Consider the following 2,623-nt stretch of genomic DNA (forward strand, 5'->3'; position numbering starts at 1 on the left):
TATTTCTACTTGCTTTCTATTGGTCTTTCATTCCCTTAAGTAATGCATGTAGAGTTTTTAATGTCCACCAAACATTTACTAGTATAAATGATTTAACAATGACTGTACATGTTGAACACATCCTATATAATACAAATGCTCAAGCATTCAAAGTTCCTGAAAATCTAGAAGCTTATAATGTAAAAATTTGGCTTGTCATTGTCATTGATACACAAATCTTTATTTTTAGCTTTTTTTATTGATTCTTTGTAAATTTTACATCATGTACTCCAATCCCACTCTTCAACCTATTCCTCCCTATCTGCCTTCTGCCCTTGCAACCTTCCTCCCAAAAGAAAACAAAAAAAAACTAATTAAAAATATTTTTTAGAAAATTTTGCTATGGTAGCTGCAGGGTGTCATGGTGTGTCACACGAAATATCCTTTTGCCTAAACAGGTCTACGTGCTCAGCTTTACTTGCAAATGTTCATTGAAGTGAGTCATTGGACTGGCTAAGGTTTCTGGCTTCTGCTACACTATCAATACCGGATCCTCCCTGGGACTCCTCTCGGTATCCTGCTGTTGTCCTGTGTCATGAAGATCCTGCAGCTTTGATTCTGAAGGACTGGCCCCTTCACAAACTACAGTAGTTCATGATGAGGTAGATGTTGGGGTAGGCTAATCCATAGCCCTGGTTCCAGGCTTGGGTGGCAGCTGAGTTGTTCAGCCCACCACTCTTCTGCATCTGTGCCACAAGGGCCAACTCTCCCACTTTACCCAGTCAAGGGGCAGGGTCAGCTCTCCTACCTGCGGGAGGAGGCAAGGGCTGAGGCCAGCTCTCCAGCACCATTGGGGTCAGCTCATCTGCGCCCATGCCACCAGGGCTAGCTCTACCAAGCTGCCCAGATGAGGTGTGGTGCTCACTCTACTGAGTGAGGGGCAGGACCAGCTCTCCCACTCCACCCTGGAAAGGAGTGAGGCCAGCTCTCCCACATCCACACCTCCAGGGCCAGACAATATTCAACTGAATATAGAGAGTGAGTGTAGGCCAAGTTTCAACCATTTCTAGAAATGAAAAGGGTGATGAACCTCATCAGTAGGGACCCAAAAGCAGAAAATTAAACAAGAGGCGAGTATCACATAGGTGGAGGGCAACCACTAATGTGGTTTCTGTTTGTATCAATCAGTATACAATTTCTTTTTATAAAACTACAGAACAGCCGGGCGGTGGTGGCGCACGCCTTTAATCCCAGCACTCAGGAGGCAGAGGCAGGCGGATCTCTGTGAGTTCAAGGCCAGCCTGGGCTACCAAGGGAGTTCCAGGAAAGGCGCAAAGTGACACAGAGAAACCCTGTCTCAAAAAACCAAAAAAACAAAAAAAAAACAAAAAACAAAAAAAACTACAGAACAATTCATTAATTTGCATGCTATCCTTGTGCAGCAGCCAAACCAATCTCTGTGTGGTTCTAATTTTAGTGTATGTGCTGCTGAAGTGAGCACAGCTTGTGTTTTCAAAAGTTAAAAAAAAACAAAAACAAAACCAGTGGAATCAAGTAATAGATGTTCACTACATGGATTCATAAACACTTGGTTTATTTCTATTATTGTTTAGCTTCTTTCATTCATTGTGAAATTCATCAAATGTTTGGTGTATCTGAGCAGCTTATTTCCAGTCTTTGTTGAATATAAGTCTATTATGTAAATGTTCTATTGGCTCTTACTATGCACTTGCATTGCATCAGAGTCAACCAACTGAAGATCAAAAATATTTAAAAACGATTGTCTTTACTGGATATGACAGAATTTTTCTTGTCATTGTTCCCAGAACAATAAAATATTAAAACTATATACACAGCATTTATATTGTATTAGATATTATAAGTAATTTAAAGGTGATTTAAAGTGTGCTCTAGGATATGCATAGATTATGTGCAAACACCATACCATGTTATATAAGTACAGAGACATCTTCAGAGTTGAGTATCTTTGAAGGATTCTGGAACCAGCCCTGCATGTTGACTACTGGGGACTACTGCAACTTGCCTGCCTATTCATTTGCTGAAGAGCTTTGGGAATTTTTCCAAGTATATGAGTAGTTTTGCTTCACTGTGACTAAAATATTGAACAAAAACACTGAAGAAGGAAAGGTTTGTTTGGTTTCTGGTTTCAGAGAGCTTTAGTCTGTTGTGACAGAGAGGGCATAGCTGAGCAGCTCAGTCCATGGCGCTAGGGTGTAGTTAGAAGTTTTCTCCAGTCCTGCCCAGCCCTGCAGTCCAGACAAATCTCTCCCTCATGTGTCCTGCAGGCGTTTGATCCCAAGTATACACACAGAGGATTATATTACTTTCAAACTGTATGGCCTAATGGTTCGGGCTTCTCACTAGCTAGCTCCTACAACTTAACCCATTTCTATTAATCTATAAGGTGCCACATGGCCATGGCTTACCAGTACTTTTACATCTTGCTTCTCCTGGCAGTGGCTGGTGACTCCTCTTCTCAACCTTCCTCTTCCCAGAATTCTCCTTGTCTGCTTATCCTGCCTATACTTCCTGCCGGGCTACTGGCCAATCAGTGTTTTATTTATCAACCAATCAGAGCAACACATATTCAGAGCCTACAGAATGACATTTCACAGCACTTCCC

At 41.7% G+C, this 2,623-nt stretch overlaps 1 non-coding gene across 1 annotated transcript; it reads right to left on the reverse strand.

The window, feature by feature from the left end:
• Window positions 1-1,376: 1,376 nt before the first annotated feature.
• LOC131920258 (U6 spliceosomal RNA) lies at window positions 1,377-1,480 on the reverse strand. The gene has a single exon (XR_009381598.1). It is a non-coding gene; the product is annotated as a U6 spliceosomal RNA (small nuclear RNA).
• Window positions 1,481-2,623: the final 1,143 nt, after the last annotated feature.

Source organism: Peromyscus eremicus, chromosome 9, assembly GCF_949786415.1.
Source record: "Peromyscus eremicus chromosome 9, PerEre_H2_v1, whole genome shotgun sequence".
Classification (NCBI taxonomy): Eukaryota; Metazoa; Chordata; class Mammalia; order Rodentia; family Cricetidae; genus Peromyscus; species Peromyscus eremicus.